The sequence below is a fragment of the Thermobia domestica genome, chromosome 2, assembly GCF_964235325.1.
Source record: "Thermobia domestica chromosome 2, izTheDome1.hap1.1, whole genome shotgun sequence".
Lineage (NCBI taxonomy): Eukaryota > Metazoa > Arthropoda > Insecta > Zygentoma > Lepismatidae > Thermobia > Thermobia domestica.
This window is the reverse complement of record NC_137455.1, coordinates 369,517,502-369,536,579: the sequence shown is the minus strand read 5'-3', so window position 1 is coordinate 369,536,579 and position 19,078 is coordinate 369,517,502. Positions and strand designations below refer to the sequence as shown.

At 36.6% G+C, this 19,078-nt stretch overlaps 1 long non-coding RNA gene across 1 annotated transcript; it reads right to left on the bottom strand.

Moving 5' to 3' along the window:
- Window positions 1–200: 200 nt before the first annotated feature.
- LOC145679895 (uncharacterized) lies at window positions 201–11,770 on the bottom strand. The gene is made up of 3 exons (XR_014130602.1): window positions 11,677–11,770; window positions 2,843–2,975; window positions 201–289 (listed from the first exon to the last, which is right to left on the bottom strand). It is a non-coding gene; the product is annotated as an uncharacterized LOC145679895 (long non-coding RNA).
- Window positions 11,771–19,078: the final 7,308 nt, after the last annotated feature.

The following is a 19,078-nucleotide window of genomic DNA, read 5'->3' as shown; positions in this document are numbered from 1 at the left end:
CAGTGCTCCCTGAAAACATGTCTGGAAGAAACACTGGGCAGATGTATATCAATAACGATATAAGGTGCCGAAAGCATATATCAGGCTAAAATTATCAATCTAATATTCTAATAGTTTTAATATTTGATTTATTTTTATTATTAAAGGAGTGAAAGATACATTTTTTCGATTGTAGTAACTTCTTATTTTTTGTAATCCATGCACACACATTTCTTTTGGTAACAAGTGACGTCAGCATACCCTTTCATTAGGCAAGTGGTGATCTCCGGGTCACAATCAGGACGCTGAGCTGAAAATAAGAAAACGAAAATTAAAGTACGTTGAAAGATAATGTTATTTGGATTTAATTTCTGTGAGTTTCCCATAGCTGAAAAGAGAATGCGGGAGTAAAATGATTGAGGAAACGAAAATTATAGCTTGAACCAGGGGCGAACCTACGAGGGGGTCATCGGGTCCGGACCCCCTTCCCCAAAACTTCCTAATTCATCATAAATTTGCTAAATGTCTTAAAACTATACTTGTTTAACAGAGAAATGATATGATGTAGCACGAAAATTTGATCTTAAACTTCATCTGTACTCTTCCTCTTATAAAAGCAAACTAGTTCTATTTTTTTTTCTGAAAATTAAGGTGGAAATATTTTGCAATTACTTATCGGGCACACTGAGAAAAAAATGAATGTGGCGTACGTAAAATCGTATGTTACATTTGTAAATCCTGTAGTTTCTGGACTTAACGTACAGGAAACATATAACTGAAAATGCATGTTTTATAATATTTTCTGTATAAGTGTTCCATCTGTACGTACTTTCGGTATGAAACAATATAGGCGGTCAGGATCTCACATACAAATGGACGTATATAACATTTAGCTGACGAAGGCAACATACATATATGTATGTAATATAAGGAAAACTCTCAGACATCTTGCAACGGCATGATGTACCATCTAAGAGCAGTGCCTATAACGTATGCTCCTTACAGATTTCTGAAGTAAGCAATAGGACTCCGTATATTTCTACAATATACCACTGTCCGGATAATGGATTTTCCTCAGTATACAAAATAATACTGGGTCAATAGTACATAAACGTAGTAGCTTGTCGTATTGGACCACCGGAAACTGAGAACCCTTTCCCAATAAAAAATTCTGGCTGCACGTCTGACACAGATTATAAGCAAGTGAACTGAAAGATGAACTATAAAGAAACTTACGTGATATCGAGAACCATGACTATTCAAAGACATCAGTGAAAGATCTATCAATTCAACGACTTTATAATCAGAAGGTTCGACTTCGGAGGGAGTACATTTTGACTGACAAGATGAGATTTATTCAGATTTTTCCTCAGTTCCATCAGGTGAATACTGGAATAGTACTTGTAAATACTAGTTACCTGTCAAATTGACCTTTCATGCTCAGTAGCATAGCTAGGATTATTTTTAGGAGTGCAATAATGGGGTAACTAAAATTTAGAGGGAGCTATTTGTGTTCACCACGCTTAGCGAAACGTGAAAACTAATAAACTATTCATTGTAGCTTTGGAAAATTCTAGATTGCTAACAAAAATCCAACTGACCAAAGCAGTATATATATACAGGGTGGTCAGGCCGGTAGCCAGCCCAAAAATGTAGGGGGGGCGGCCGAACTTAGACGGGGCCCGATGTAACTATGTTATAGTTCATCACCATATTATAGTTCATTTGCAAGCCTACCGTGAAAATTTTAGGGGGGCCCGCGAAAATTTAGGGGCAGCCGGACCCCCCTAGACCCCCTGGATACGGGCCTGAGGGTGGTAGGTAACTCTACCGACAAACTGTGGGAGGTTATTCCTTATATGAAATGAAAGAAAAAAGTCCTAGTAAACATAGGTCAAAAACGTCTCCTTTCAGAGTTATGAACCGCCGAAAATTTGAATATCACGTTTCGAAACGTCCTGCCTTAGAAACTATAGAAACCTATCCCAAGCGGTTTAAGGAATTACACAGGAACTAGTATGCGATCTATCTAAATATCTGTGTCTTACCCTCCTCCGTTATCGGCGAAACGAACGCGCAGTTAGTACTTAAAGGAGTATCCCTCTAGATCTACCTTAATTTCCTTTTTACAGTTCATTTCGCCGATAAAGGCCCATAGTAGAATATAGATATTTAGATAGAGTGCATACTAGTTCCTTTGTAATTCCTTAAGCGGTTCATAACTCTGAAAGGAGACGTTTTTCAACGTATGTTTATTAGAACTCCCTAAGTTTGTCGGTAGAGTTACCTACCACCCTGTATCTATCTATCTATCTATCTATCTATCTATCTATCTATCTATCTATCTATCTATCTATCTATCTATCTATCTATCTAGATAGATAGATAGATAGATAGATAGATAGATAGATAGATAGATAGATAGATAGATAGATAGATAGATAGATAGATAGATAGATAGATAGATAGATAGATATTCCTATTTATAAAGTCAACGCTTGATAAGTGGGATTTCACGGGACCACCAACTAGACCCCACTTACAGACAAAGCCCATTTATCGAGTTTCTTACTTAGGTTGAAAAAGCCGACATCTGACTTTTAGAGAGGCAAACGTTTCCAGTGATAGAGATTTCTCTGTTATTAACAACTTATCCAGCGTTGATTGTATATGAAACAGTGAATTTCAATACACATAAAGAGATGGAACAATTCATCAAGGTAAGGAAAATTATAGCACTTAATTCACATTAGAAAAAAGACAAGTAAAATTTAATTCTGCATCTATACTTCAGCTAGGAAGAGAACATGAATTTTCTGATACGCAGAAAACACATAAATAGAGTGCAAGGAAATTGACTTACCTTCACAGTCTCTATTTAAAAATCGAGAGGAAAATATTGTTAGAAATTGAGAAAACATTATAATTAGGTAGATGAGTAGATAACAGCTCTCTCTGGAAATTCCCATCATCTTATATCGTCCTTATATAGGTCTCTGAAAAGTGTAATGATATGAACTCAGTTCTAAATTTAATAGGTAAACATTTATAAAGTAAGTTTTTTTTAGGGTGTTTCAAAACAACACCGACAACGTTTGGGAGGTGATTCCTTACACAAAGATAAGACGAAAAGTATAGACTAACCTGTGTGCACAAATGCTTCCCCTCGGAATTATAGGCTGCGGAAAACATGAAAAAATGAACTTTTGGTCCATAATTTCAAAACTATGGGATTTACCGTAGTCGGATCAAAACTTCACTTAGAAACTAATATGTACTATATCCAAAAACATATGTTTAAGAATCCTAACAAAGGTCGTCACCACTTGTCCGGCTCCGATTTCAATGAATTTTTCAATGAATTTTGCTTTTTTGCTTTAGATATATATAAGCCCTGGGGGGAAGTCTTATGGTAGGTATGACTTTGACGGTAGCCATCTTGAAATCCGCCATTTTGAATTAATGGCAAGTTTTTTAAATAGGAATAGGGCAATATGATACATAATTTCGAGCTAGAATTTAATCAGGAAGACAATGGTGAAGCTAGTTTTAAGATACGACCATTTGTGGAAAAGTTACAGACATATTAATTGCTTGTACTTACGACGTGAGTAAGTTTCTTACCGTGAAGTTTGAAAAATGAAAACCATAGCATGTAACACCTCATTTTAATAGCAAATTTTCCCGAAAAGCCAATTGTATGTTTATTTTTGTTCTATAGTTAACCAGTATGAATTTAGGACTGCTTCTATTGTGCACCAAACGTCCATTATTCGATCTTTCAAATTGGCAATACTCCTAATTTTCACCGCATGTTTTAACATTCCAACTGGCACTTTGCAATTGTTGCCATGGCTCATGTTTTCTAAATTTATTACATTTTTTAAGAGTTGCGATATGTCAGTTCGTGAATAGTGTTGGGATAAGCATCCAGCAATCTTTCTGAATTTTGAAGACACTATTTGTAATTATTTATTTCAAACCAGAAGACCTGAGAAGCCCATGGACCAATGTGACGTAAAGAAATTCAAATGAAATTATAACAAATTGGTGTTATACGAAGACAAAATTATCAGGAAATGTATCCTACATGTTGCACAAACGACAAACAATAAAATATTTTTAATAAATACAACTTTAAAGGAACAACAGCAGTGATAGAAAATATCAAAGAGGCATAGTATGATTGTTCCCAACACGCTGTTTGTACCATGAACATAATATGAAAACAGGTAACTGGTTTGTAAAGAAGTGTAACTTAAAGAGTTCCCGATCAAAACTGGTTTTAAATCTTACAAACATGAACCATAGACAATCGCTAGAAAACGAATGACTTTTTTGTCTGGCTGGCTAAAACAAATTGCCATAGAAAATAAATAAATAAATATATAATAAAGAAATAAATATAAAACATAACAAAAGACCATTGATTTACACAACAATCATATCTCGTTTTCTTTTTGAAGTGAATTTTCATTTGGTTTCTCGTCTCATCTACTATCCATTACAAGCTACGTCTTCGGTATTAGCTGAATGCAAAGTTGGAATTCTTTCGTTGTGCGATGATTCATGTAAGTAAATGAGTTTTTGAATGGCAGGTATAGGAAATAAATACTTACATGGCAAAGGAAATAAAAAATTACATGTCATGTCTTCAGAATTCAGAAATATTGCTGGATGCTTATCCCAACACTATTCATGAACTGGCAAATCGCAACCCTTAAAAAAAACGTAATAAATTTAGAAAACATGAGCCATGGCAATAATTGCAAAATGCCAGTTGGAATCTTAAAACATGTGGTGGAAAGTAGGAGTTTTGCCAATTTGAAAGATCGAATAATGGACGTATGGTGCACATTTAAAGCAGTCCTAAATTCATACCGGTTAACTATACCACAAAAATAAGCATACAATTAGCTTTTTGAGAAAATTTGGTATTAAAATGAAGAGTCACATACTATGTTTATCATTTTTCAAACTTCCCTTTAATTTGAAATGGCGGATTTCGAGATGGCTGCCCTCAAAGATAGTAGAACAGAAGCGCATAGTGATAGACAATAGGGCTATTGTTTGATTAATTGATTTATTACTTAACCATTTCATGTCTGTGGGGCCGCACCAGCCCTGGGTAGGTCCCTGGCGGAGGAAGATTTATTACCCTGACCGTTAGGTGGTCAGACTGGTTCCTGGAAAAGGTTGATTGTTAGGAGGAATGGAGTAGTTTCTAGAAAAGGGTGAATGGCCTGTATCACGTGATTTCTTAATAGGGATCTTCATAATATTCTTAATTGGATCGTATCTTCTTTATTCTTTCGTTTTTCATGAAAGAAAACCCAGCATATATGTTGGAGCGTGTGCTAAAGCATACTCCGTAGAACAGCTATGTTGTGATCATATTAATTTATTTTAATTGGTTCGTTTTCATTAATGAAAACTCAGAGGAATGATATTCCGAAATATTAAAAAAGTCGTCGAACAATCGTTGATTGTGATCATATTAAAGATGGGGAGGGAATAAACTTTATTCATGGGAAACTTCTTTTAATTAGCTAATTCACAACACTCTTTGAGTATGAGCGTACTAAAAAGCTCTTGTACGGAGTATACATAAAGGAGCAAGTAAATCGTGGTCTGAGAATACAGTACAATCAATAGGCAAAATGCCCGTTTTATGTTGTTTTGTTTACTGGAAGCCACTTCCAACATTGGCTATGGTAGCTGACTTGTCATAGAATATACGGTATTGAAACCGTCTGCCAGTTGATGATCTGTGAAGCATCTGCCAGAATTTTGCCGTAGCCACATTTGAACAGCCTGATGGTAGTATTTCTCCAATGGCCCAAGTATGGAAACATCCAGCGGCTGCACTTTAGAAGCACAATGTAAAATGTGAGGGATGATTCTGTTCTGAGAAGCAAAATCCAATGTAGCTAGTTGTGAAGTGTGAGACGTGTGTCTGTATACAGTGAGCGGTTACAAGATTCTGTTGCTATGATTGAACATGAGTAGTGAAATGCTTGATGTATGCAAAGAACAACTCTGCAGTGATCCATCCGTTCTTACTGACAATAGAACCTGCTGGGACTTTGTCTTATAATATTAGCAGCTCCCTTTTTCTTGTGAAAATAGATGCCGTGGAACATTTCCACCACACGCTTTGACCCCATCACAACCACCTACTTGTTTCTTTCCCTTCTTACCTGCACTTTCGACGGGTTACATACAGTATTTATGTCTGTTCCATCTGAGTTGTAGATATTTACCAGGAATAAATCCATGTTCGTTACACATTTTTTCTAATCTCAAAAATCTTGTTAACACTTTCATTGTTGAATCCACAAATAAGAGCGCGAGGTGAGAAAATTGTTCCCCCAAATTTCCTATAACTTTTTTAAACGGTAACTTACAATTCATTTTTGCTTTAGTTTTAATGAGAAGTTTGATCTTTTCTTTCCCCCTTCAAACAAGTTCTTTGCACCTCCACTCAAACATCTGGACAAAGTTACGCTTATGCAAAACACAGATATTGGTATTGGTTGTATACTATGGTGACCAAACGTTCCATATGTCATAGATGCCAGTTTGACTTAAAATAAAATTAAATTCTCCCACTATCCGAAATATACTATTTCGATTGCCTATACTCAGTAAATAAACTTGTGTTAAGCAGACTGAAAGCTACTTGAGGGAATCTTTACCTATTTACTAGGCTTAAAATGTGAAATGTTTCGTTCTACACTTTTTTCACGATTGTGATATATGCTTTGAGCCAGGTTAGGCTTTCAAAAACTGTCCCATCTTACGAACTTGCCTTCTGTTCCACCTTTATAACCTTTTACAAGGCACCATAATATCCATGACGCCTTCATGCTTTCCCAACATTCACATACTTCTATAGTTGCCACAACAGAAAAACTAGGTCAAAACTCTTGCTTATAGCAGTACAGGCGAATTTTATATACCATTCGAATATTTTATTTTTGGAATTGTTACACATGTACTTCTCGTTGTAGCACCTCATAACAATTCAGTAGTTATGCCACTTCTTCATATAACCTATAGCCGCAAACACTCAAACTAACCTATAGCGCGTCATGCAACTCCCTTGGGAGAGCAGTGTTGTCAACGTCCTATCTTATGAGCCGTCTCAACTTATGCAACTCCCCCTTACTCATCTCAGATAAGTAAATAGAAAAAATGAAAAAGGAAGAAAAAAGAGACCTTGAAAGTAAAACTGAGACAAATTTACCAGTGTTTAGAAGATGCTGTCTAGAATACACTGAACTGAGTTGTTCGGTGGGTCAAAGTGGGTCACAGTGCGTGGTGGGTCGCAGTGGGTCACATCCTGTTGACACATGACTCATTGACTCAGTCACAAACCTTGACCCACCACTCACTCCATCTCTGCTCATAACTAACTGACTGACGGACTGGCCGAACACCTAGACCACCATCTTAACCCACAAACGCCCCTTGTGCCACCAGTGACCCACTTTATTTTTCACTACGTTACACGGGCTATATCATTCATTTAGCCAAACCACCGTTGTTCCACTTCAGGCACACTACCCGTTGTCTTGTTGTACGAATTTCGTTCAGTTTTCTTTTCAGGTTTTCGATGTAACACGGTATTGTTCAAGGCAGTTGCTAACGAATAAAACTGGTCTTGGGCGTTTGTGGGTTAAACTAGAAACTTTAAATTTGGATTTGTGATTTCAGGCAATATGGACTTCTCGTTTCCAAAAATACAGTGGACCTACAATTTTCAGTGACGTAGTTTGTAGTCTGCTATTTTTATATAGGTTATATGTATAGGTATACAGGTATGTAATTATATGTAATTAAATATATAATTATTACGTATTTTTAAATCAAAGTACACCAACGCTGGTAGTCTATTTAATTTTTGTAATTAACTCTATTAATATTTATTCATGGCATCATTATAGATTTAGCACCTATTGATGTTTATAGATTCGTCTATAATATATATATATATATTTAATTAGATGTATCATTTACTTATATTTACAGGATTGAAAAGAACTCCAATTATGCGTACATTTTTTTCTTTTATTTTCTTAATTACATAGTTTGCAACGCTGAGCACTTCAGCTGAAGACGTGATTGATATTAAGTTGTAGAGATGCTTTCTTGGCTTTTTAACTTTCAAGTGACGTAAGGAGAAATAAATCCAATTCTAGATTTCAACGAATTTATACGTTTCATGGCGAAGACGCGTCAATACTAAAAAACTGATTTTTGGACATCTGTCCGTCAAATTCGTCTGTTCGTCTGTTCATCTGTTCGTCTTTTCGCTCTGATATACACTGACCTTGAGGCCACACCGTCCAAGGTATCGATACCAAATTTTGAATTTAGGGCTTTTATGTGATCCTCCAGGAGTGGAGTCGAATTTTCTTCTTACCCCTAAAAAATAATAATAGTTTACATAAAGCAATATCAGAAGTCCCCACAATCCCGTCTACCCCTGACGTTCTAGTCACTTTTAATCAAGAACTCACCTTTCTAACTCCTTCACTGCAGAATATTTACCCCTTCATACGGCTACACATCTTACAACAAATTACCCTCGCAGCCAAAAGGACATTTCATATCAGCTTTTTCAACATATCAACTTCTGGAACATATGATCTTGAAACTTTGCTGGCGTCTACTATTAATCCAATGTTCTCGGGATTGGTGCCAAGATGTTGCCGCTGAATGGTAACGAAAGCTCAGCACAGCAACACTCACTCTGGCAGCAATTCTGGAACATACTTCAGCAATACTATCATATATTTCCAACAGATCACACCTGTTTATTTCTAGTCCGTCATGACGCTAAACTTCTTTTGGTTTTGAATATCAGATCAATATCAAAAACCTGGTTCCTGCTTAAAACTCTACTTCTCGGGCAACAAATCATTCTTCTTCTCATGAATGAAACATCCTCAGCAAAGTTAACACCATATCATGAACCAAAAACACCATTCTACCAGCAGATGATTTCATACCCGCCCAGCAAGCAAATAGAGGCGTAGCGGTTGGTAGCGATAGGTTAAGCGGTACGTACTTAATCCATCTCCAGTAGCAATCCGTTGCCACAATACATCATCACTGTGTGTTTCAAATCGCTCGTCATCACGTTTGTAATAATTTACATACAGCCTGGCCATCCTCTACTTACTCAAACCCTACAACATATTTCAAACAACTTTTGCTACTATATCACCATGGCCGATTTTCATATGCACAGTCGTTCACAACAGGATCGTACAAATTTTGAGGTTTTCGTTACATCACATGCCACTGAGATCATTCGTCACCTCCCAGAGCCTATTCGATGCACTTCCAAAACAATTCCATACATTATGTGTCACAATAGGTAATATGTAGCATCGTTACTGTTCTAGTCACAATAGGTAATAACCACACTTCTGTTAAACTCACACTTCGGATGCACTCTACTGCACCATAACGTTCGCAATTGTCTTCTAGCACTCTTAATATGTTCTTTTGTTTCGATATAGCAAACTGGACCCGCTATCGAAATTATCTTACCAAACGCACAGCACAGCTCACATCACCCCATACAGAAGACAACCTATTGGTTGACATCGCTTTAACTTCATATAGGGCGCCAGCAAACTTTGTATTCCAAACAGTAAAAGTATTCCATATTACCTATACATTACCTCACCAGAAATAACACATTACCTTGTACCACCTACCACCAAATTGTCTGACCATGATATTCCGTTCACGTCAACTCTACGAAACTCCCGACGCCTTACCTCATCTCAGCAACTGTAGCGAACAGTGCTCAACTACATCCAAACCTATAAACTCCTATGTTGGGTTTACCCTACAGTAACCCTTGAATCACCAGTCATTTTTTTAAATATAATAGGGAAAGTTTAACGCTTCTTTGCAGTAAGTTTACCAAAACTTCATATCCCATTCTGATAGGGGACTCCACTATCAAATGGCAACACAACACGAAAGATGTCCACTTCAAACGAATCAATGAACCACTTGTCGCAATTAAATGAAAAACAGATTTATAGATTTTTCGCACTAGTCCATCTCTCATATATATATATATATATATATATATATATATATATAGAGAGAGAGAGAGAGAGAGAGAGAGAGAGAGAGAGAGAGAGAGAGAAAGAGGAAAATCGGCTAATGTGACGTCTACCGAAAGTGTCCTGTAGTACCCTGCCAAGGCAATGTAGGCTGCCATGAAAATATTAACTTGCTGTTGTTGCATGCAAGAATGTTATAAAATAGAGGATCTGCCCATACAACAAAATCGTGAAGCCATACGTCACAGCTTCGCCACACCTACTCTGCCCACTCTGTGCCAGTAAGATCGCAATGTTTTGAGCCAACCATCATGGCGGAAACAAGAGTAGCCAATCAAAGTGCCGGCTCAGACGATGCTCGGTTGTTTCCTGGCTTCACTGAGTTCATAGGATGAAGATACGTATGGGCAGATCCTCTATTTTATATCGTCCTTGGTTGCAAGTGTCGAAAAAATCTAATTTGTCATAGATACTAAACTTTTGAAGCTATGTAGGTTTCACTTATGTAATGTAACTTCTCGTGCATGAGTGTACAACGATAATATCACTGGTTCTTCCTTTTTAATTTTATATTTGAGCCATTAAAATAACACACACTTCGTCCCTTATATTGATTCCATTTATTTATATTATATATCTGGTTGCCCCTGACAACATACTATCCAAAGCCTTATTATTTTAACATATAAATATCTTTTTAACATTATCGACAATCATATTATTTGAAACATTTCTTTCTCTTCTTCTGCAGCCAGCCTAGTACATATTTCGAATAACTTATGGCCCAAAGTTACAAGAAAATACTAATACAAGAAAATATACAAACGTACCGTTGTAAGTGGAGGTCATAATTATGGTGCTAAATAAGGAAAGTGGGATATAAGAAACGAATAATGTTTGCTGTTTTTCTCGAGGCGTGGCCGATATTACCCCGGATAAATTTAAATCAGTAAACATAGTCTCATAAATCTCCCATCCTTTCTTGATCATTTGCCACAAACCACATGAAAATCGGACTTCAATTAGAAATTCTAGATGCAAATCAAATGCATGAGGTTTTTTTTCTTTCGATTCGTTTTGTAGAACTGGAAATATTTCAGGGTATTCAAGCTTTTCACATGAACACACTGAAGTATTCGCAGTTCTACAAAACATACAGATCATACGTTTTTTCCCTCTAAGATTTCTGGGACAGTAAATGGACAAGAGCCGTTTCGCTTCAGAAACTGGACGCCTCAATGATTGATGCAATCGTGTGTACAGTTTTTTTTTTTTTTTCATTTTCTCCAAAACTAGAATGTACATTGGGCCTTTCTGCAATCACTGATTCAGTTGGTTGGCAAACGGTCGGAAAAGCAACCAAATACAACATAGGGCCAACCCAACATTAGTAGTTTGGCCAGCATACTATTTCCCAATTTTTGAGCTTATTCATCTGTGCTGCTAAGATAAAAACCTCGGTAAGCAAAGCTGCTTTTCCATCTTTTGAATTGCTTCGTTTTCAATGTCCACTCAACTAATTAAAAACCTTTAAAAGGTCATCATAAAATAGTAAACGCTTCACTAAATGGGATATTATTAATTAAAAAAGTTCAAGATCTACCTGAAAGCCACTAAAAACCACTTGAAAATGTGTGATATTATTAATTAAAAGGTCTAAGAATCACTTGAAGATCACCAAAATAACAATACTCATTGGTTCAGATTTTATGAATAAATTACGACCGACAACTACTTTAATACTCAATTCACACCAGAAAAACAAGGAGCTCTGACAAGTATCTAATTGTTCTAATTTACGAATGAATTTATGACTCGTATTGTGTTTCTTTACTTACTCATTATGTAGTCACGTTTGTTTTTATACTTAGCTTAAAATTCTTATTGTTGTTCCCTGTATTATCGTACTGTTCATTAAGTTTTCTCTGCTAACACTTGAAAGTAAATTACTGTTTATTCAATGTATTATGAAATTTTGATAATGCGTTACTTAATTTCTGTTGTAAAACTCGTAAAAAAAAACAGTGTCACGTGTACACCACGTGAGTGAGTGTGGTTTGTATAGCGTGATGGTTTCTTCATTAATATTAAAAGTGGAAGTAGTATTATCTGGTTTTAGTAGCGAGATTAGAATGGAAATAAAATATACTTTTGGGGTACTTAATTGAGTTCAGAAAACCGCTTCTCGTTATCTATTACCGTTTTAGCTCTACAAAGATCCAAGTTCAAACCGGAAGTGGGAGATTTATGTCACTTTCGGTTTGAATAGAGGGTTACGAAAATAACGGTATTCCTATTCTCAGAGAGCTAAATCGATTTAAGAAAAAGCTGATTTCCACTGTATCTGATCTTCTATTGTTCTATATAGATCAATACTGAAACCGGAAATTGTCGTGAATTTTGATCACTTCCGGTTTCAGTAGAATGTTGAGGATGGGGACGAGAAGGTATTCTTCAGACACTTAATCGATCGTGGAAAACCGCTTCTCGCTATCTATTACCGTTTTAGCTCTATAGTGATCAATGTGAAAGGCGGAAATGGTTGACTAGTACCACTTCCGGTTTCATATATCGCTTCCATCAACAAAATCAATTCCTAACATTTTGAACCTTTGCACTGTGGTCAAGATTGATATATTCTATCAAGTAATTTTTGAGATTTTTTGTTTGTTTGTTTCCTGAACATGTGGATGTGGATACATTGACAGATAGGACAAATATACATATAAATAAATGTAGGTTGCTAATCTAAGCTCCTTTAAAGGTGGTAGAGTGTTCTCTTCTTATTCGAAATATCCTCGATTCGATCCCAGCCTCCTAGTTTCTGATGACAATATCTTGTTCATAGAGCTTCTCCGAGTTTTCCAATTTCCTCCCACACTGCCATTTCACCAATTATTTCACAAGCATTCATTTTTCGCTAATAGTTCTTCTCTTTTCAGCATAAACATCGAATGTTAAAGGAAGATTTTGAAACAATAATAATAGTAACCCTAGCAACGCAGATAGCAGGTTTAACAGTGAGAAGCGGCACGCTAACCAAGTATTTAGTCCGGTTCATCTCAAGTATTTAGCACGGTCCAGACTTCGTATATCAATTACTTCGGACATTTGGACACTTTCCAATATGCGAATGAAGAAGTTGTGGGATTCTAATATGTAATTTAAATAATCTTTGCCAACATCTATATCAAATTTCAACTTGTTATTCAAGAAATTTAATAAGCTATATTTAACCTGCTCCCATGTTAGAAAAAATACAGATCCTCACACATTCTTCTAGTTTGTTTGTCAAATTTTATCGTTTTTTGTTAGCACCGAGACTATGAGAGCAGTGGCGAATATAGCCTGGGAGCCTAACCACCAGTATTTTGAGTGACAAAATTATAGAAGCTATTATTTATATATTTTTGAAAGTTTATATTAAACTCATGATATATCACATTCTGGTTTCTGGCTACCTCCCAGTTTTCACTTTCTAGATTCACCACTGTATGAGAGGAGGTTGAACAATTTAAGGTGTAATTTAAGAAACTGTAAGGTGTTCATAGTTCTTCAACCGAGAATAAAACCCAGATTTACATGCACGAAACGTGCCAGCCACTGGACCAACTGACGTGGACCTTACACGTTTTGCTTACTATATACGGCGATGTGTTGTAATTTACATGCAGTTCCATTAATCCCAAAGCAGGTGGTAATGCCTATTCCATTTTATACTCTCTGTTTAAAACTTAATGGTCCTCCTTGGTAAGTCTTTCAGAAGTATTCATGCTCCACGCAGTTAAAAGTATAGAAGTTTCCTTACCATAAAGTTTCTGAAATTATAATCTTATCGTTCCAATTCAAGTATGCAATAATAAGGATATTAGATAAGTTTACTTTCGTTGGTTTCTAAGGATGAAAGTGAAGTTTTCGCAGGTGTTCTTCCTCTCTCAAAACTCATTGCTGATTGAAACTAAGTTTAGTGTGCTGCGGAAGCTCAATGACAGAGCGCTCACCTCTCGTACGTACCGTATATGTGGTTATCACCTGTTTGATCCCTGCGTACATCAAGTGGGCTTTGTGGTAAACAAACACCGTGTGTATGACTGTTCTCGGTATTGTGGCACTTTCATTCATTGCACCATTTTACTCATTGTCAGTGCATAATCGTGGGACTTAAAGTAGGAAAACATTTCTTAATTTAGAAATTTGTTTTTAATGAGAAACAATTATGTTCGTCAAAATTTTCTTATAACGGTTTCACAGAGAAATAATAAGTTATTTGTTTTAATTTGAAGGGTTGTCAATTTGGCTGTCACTGTGCTAACGGGACTTATTATGAAAACACTTTTTGAAAATTATTAATTTATTTTAACAATTCATTCTAGGACAAAGTTGGAAGTTACAGTAAGATAAAAGTAATAAAGTTCTTAAATAGATATATTGTATAGTTCGTTTCTTCAATGGATTTGCAGTTTGTATATAAAGAATGCCGCCTTCTACTTGTGGTAGCTCGTGCCATAAACAAGTCATCGTCGGAGGAATCTTGCGGAAAACACCTCCGATAATAATTAAACGGCCAGCCAGAACCCTAATTTCAAACAATTGACAGTCGCTTGTCAACTCCACGTGGAGTCTTAGTTGCAACAGTTCCAAATGCTGGTCTTTAAATCAGTGCTCGATTGCATGTTCCCAAGACCAGCTGTCTGACATCTGTTTCATATTAGCCATTTTAGCCATAGTATTGGGAAGAAAGAACAGATACAGTTAAGAGTTGAGTCTTAAGATGTTGCAACCCGTACATGCGGTCAAAAGAGATTTGAAGGGAGGAAGGGATGATGTGAAAGTCAGCATGGGGACTTGAAAGAAATTTCCCGAACTGCAATTCTATTATGTAAACGTGCTGTACTAATTAAGTTTGCTTTGATTCGCTGGGCTATCTTGGATTCTAGGATCATTGGTTCCGATGTGAATATGTTTGGAATGTCTCATAGATTATTTTATGATTTGATTTTCTTATTATTTTTTTTCTCTAGATCTATTCAACTACTCCATTAGATTTTGTGCTATATATACAGGATGGCCACAAAGCCACTTTACACCTACACTTATTTCATTATTACATTAATAATACTTATAGTTATCAGTCCAAAACGTCCGTATGTGCACCTCCATTATCAATACACAGTTTCATACGCTTCCGTGCTCGCCTACTCATCCGCTTTAGCAGCTGCGGTGTCACAAGCTGGAAAGACTTCAAGCTCACTTGCCTGCACAGCATCATTGTTCACGTACCGCTTCTTTCTTACCAAAACCTATCCATCACCTGCTAAATATTTAGGTTGTAGTGCTTCCATTTATGAAACCACGCTCATGCCACTAAGTGCTCCTCCAAAGTGAAATCACTGGTCTCTGTCATCGTTATTCAGCAAAGAAGAAAAGGCGAGACAATAAACTGGTTAATCCACAGACTTTGTTCTCCTCCCTGCGCGGAATATCACTTGGCAGTTACGCGGCAATTCATGTACTGTTGCCATATCAATGATCAAAATGAGAAGTTCAGTTCTGAAGTATCTTAACATCTTATATTGTTACACGCATTTAGTTCGGGTGTAAAGGGGGTAGGGATGCGGACGAGACAAGATTTATGGCTGACTCGTCTCGAAAATGTGCTGTAAAAGTGATGTCTCGACTCGAAAACTGTATATTTCTCTATTGGAAGAACCGTGTCTCGACTCGAATTTTGTCAGGGAAATCTTGTCTCGACTCGTCTCGTGCGCATCCCTAAAAGGGGGTTTTTGGTCACATTGTACTTTTAAAGTGTATAAACTAAATTTGCTTTAAGTAGTACTAGTCGCTGCACCCCAACCTTCAACATGTTGAACATAACAAGTAAGAAAAAAGAAGAAAAGAAAAGAAAGAAAAAAGAAAAGAAAAGAAAAAGAAAAAAGAGCTTAATTGAAACTTCTAGAGTTGTTTACTTCTTCTTTTTAGTTCAATGTCCGACAATTATGCACCGAGGCTAAAGAAGACGGTGATGATGAAATGAGTGTTAATGGTGGCAGGGGCAGATCCAGGACGAACTTCTGGGGAAGCGGTGGGTTGTAATACTGCTACTTAGAGCTACTTTTAAGAGCTCCAAACTCTAGGATGGGTTTTATTTATATATATAAAAAATAAGAAAATTTCCTCTTCTGGGATAGAATTGTTTCGATCGTCCCCTCCCTGGATCCGCTACTGACTAGTGGAATGAAGAAAGTGGGAAGAAACAGAGGAACCCCGAAAAATCACATAGTTTACAGTTTTTGTCCAACACAAAGCCCATTTAGCGAGAGCTGGGATCGAACAAGGGATCCTACGTTCCAGATGTAAGCATTCTACCACTGAGCCACAGAGGATCCTACTTATTTTTTCGAGTTTGACCACCAACCAATATACGGATACACCAATTTTGATGATAAAGACTAATTATGATTAAGGTTGTTATGTTAACAATGAATAGCAAAGCACATTCATGTGGAGAATCGAGTAATCATCTACTTTCAAACAATTAATTTGAAACAATACAATTTCTAAATACCAATTAAATTGTCACAACATATAACTGCAGAAACACACTAATGTCAATGCTTAAATCTAAATATCATTGAGACAATATAGTTCTGCAATTAAATAGTCACAATAGCTTTAAATCGGCAAACTGCACGTTGAAATAATTAAGTTGTAATAATACAGCTTTTTTTAGTTGCAATTAAATCATCACAGTAGCTTTAGATGACTAAATTGCACGTTGAAATAATGGAGTTGAATGAACAAAGCTTTTCTAGTTCCAATTAAATCGTCACAAGAGCTTTAAATCATCTATTTGAACGTTGAAATAAATAAGTAGAAACAGTAAAGTTTTTAAAGTTGCAATTAAATCGTCATTATAGCTTTAAATGGGCAAATTGTACGTTGAAATAATTAAGTAGAAACAGTAGTTTTAAATTGCAATTAAATCATCATAATAGCTTTAAATCGGCAAACTGTACGGTACGTAGAAATAATTAAGTAGCAACAGTACAGCTTGTTTAGTTGCAATTAAATCGTCACAAGAGCTTTTAGTCGGCAAATTGTACGTTGAAAGAATTAAGTAGAAATAGTACAGCTTTATTAGTTGCAATTATAAAAGTAACCAAGAAAGTTCTGTCATTTTTTCACCCACCACCTTCGAATATAGATACATCACTCAAAAGGTACCTGGATAATCAAAAATAGTCCCCATCAGCATCGACGACCTCCTGCCAACGTTCTGGAAGGGCATGGATTCCACTGCCGTAGAACTTGGTGAGCCGTGAAGCGAAGGAGGTATCAAGAGCATTTTGCACCTCTACTAGGGATTTGAACGGGCGTCCTCTAAGGTGATTATATAAGGAATGCAACAGATGATAATAGGACGGTGCAATGTCCGGGAGTATGACGGATGTAGTAGTGTTTCCCATCCTAGGCGTAGAATGGTGTTACAGGTCATCCTAGCAACGAGAGACGTCCTTTATTGTCCGTTCACTCTAGGATGGAAAATTGTTTACAAACAACAATTGTAGTGCGAGCGTCAAAACCTTGCTTCTCAAACCTACATGGTTAATTCTTGGTTGCCAGGCACATGAAGCGTCGAACCGAATGTACCTATTTCTGCACCGTCATGGACCAATTACTACTACTACATATTTTTCTACTTTTGAGATAACTGAAACATTAAAGTAATGACAAATCGAGTTATTTATTATGTAATACAATCTTACATATAATGCCAACTCAATTTTACCCAAGTGTTCTTGTTCGAAAGTGTGCGAAAACCTTGTGTGCCTGGCAATATTTGGAAGTTGCAGTTTGTGTTGTAAACAGTAAACAGAGAGGGAGAGAGCAAAGACCATTAGGTTCGGTGGACAGCGTTGTTTTTATGATAAGGCAACAGAAACATATTATACTGATTGTAAACAGGGGCTGGGAATTTCGATGCGAGTGTGGATTGAAATATTCTCCCCACATATTGCCTGTTGGTGAAGGTTTGCAATGTTGCAAACTGCCAAGTCTAGAATTTCACACTAATTGAACGAGCTTCGAGAAGGATGATGATGCAATAATTATAATGACTAACAACCATAGACTTGCCTACTAGGAAATAAAGCCTGCTGCTGTAAGAAAGAATATACATTGAATTGTGTGTTCAAAGTACAGTATAAAGCGAATTTTAACATGTAAACCTTTTTAAGCAGTACAGATTTGCCCTCATTGTCTGGGTGCCCTTACCAGACACTGTCCAACACAAAAAAAGGCATTAAAATAGGTAGATCGAGCTTGAACATGGACCCGGTTCCTACCGGTCTTCCTTATTAAGGTTTCCCTCAGTCCCACAAGGGGAATGCCAAGATGGTAATTTCTGTAAGACCAGAATTGGGCCAAACACTGAGGTTCCAGAATTGGCGGGAGATATATTCCGCCAGAATATTATGTTGCCAACACTTTCGCAAATATTGTGGTGGTGGGTACCGATATCCTTTTTTTTCGTTTTATGACTCCTTAAATTCGTTATGAAGTAAATGTAGAAGTACTTCTTTAATTCTCTTTCTTTCTTGTTTTCATCTTGCTCATCCTCGCTCTCTTTTCTCCATCTGCTTAAAATCCGAATACTATCCTCCTGTAAGACTGCGTTTCTCTCCACGGTTCAAGGTTTAAAGAGACCAACCTCAGAACTGTACCAATAAATTCATATTAGAAAAGAAGTAAACTGTTTGTTTCGAAATTTTGCACAACTTCCAAATACCAAACCCTACTAGTGCTAAAGTTGATGAGTTAGTACTACTGTTACCATTGTGTTAAGGGAAAGAAGGGGAAGGACTACTAAGATTCGCTAACCACTTTTTGTGTCAAAGCACAACGCCAAGCTATAGTAAAAGAACAATAACAGGAAGACCCCTTTGCGATTCAAAAGTGCTGGCTCCCGAGTTCCGAGTTTGTCTTGAACAGCTGTCAGTACCCAG